Source organism: Papio anubis, chromosome 10 (assembly GCF_008728515.1).
Source record: "Papio anubis isolate 15944 chromosome 10, Panubis1.0, whole genome shotgun sequence".
Taxonomy (NCBI): domain Eukaryota; kingdom Metazoa; phylum Chordata; class Mammalia; order Primates; family Cercopithecidae; genus Papio; species Papio anubis.
The window spans coordinates 44,662,562-44,663,148 of NC_044985.1; positions in this window are offsets into that span (position 1 = coordinate 44,662,562).

A 587-nucleotide genomic window follows, 5' to 3' on the forward strand; every position below is an offset into this window, starting at 1 on the left:
GCATCATCTCTATTGAGCTCCAAAACATTTTATGCCAAAAAGAAACACTCCACTAAGCAAATTTCTCCCCATTTCCCAATTCCTTTAGCCTCCGGCTATCACCAATCTGTGTTCTGTCTCTATAAATTTATCTATTTTAGATATTTCATGCAAATAGAATAATAAAATAGATGACCTTTTGTATCTGGCTTCTTTCATTAGCATAACTTTTCTGAGGTTCATCCATATTATAGCATATATGAGTCCTTCATTCCTCTTTGTGGCTTAACAATGTATATATATACAGGCATACTTCATTCCTCTTTGTGGCTTAATAATGTGTATCTATACAGGCATACTTCATTCCTCTTTGTGGTTTAATAATGTGTGTGTGTGTGTGTATATATGTATATGCATACTTCATTCCTCTTTGTGGTTTAATAAGGTGTGTGTGTGTGTGTGTGTGTGTGTGTGTGTGTGTGTATATATATATATATGCATACTTCATTTCTCTTTGTGGTTTAATAATGTGTATATATACAGGCACACTTCATTTTCTTCTGCTTCACATTATTACACTTTACAGATACTGCATTTTTTTCACATTG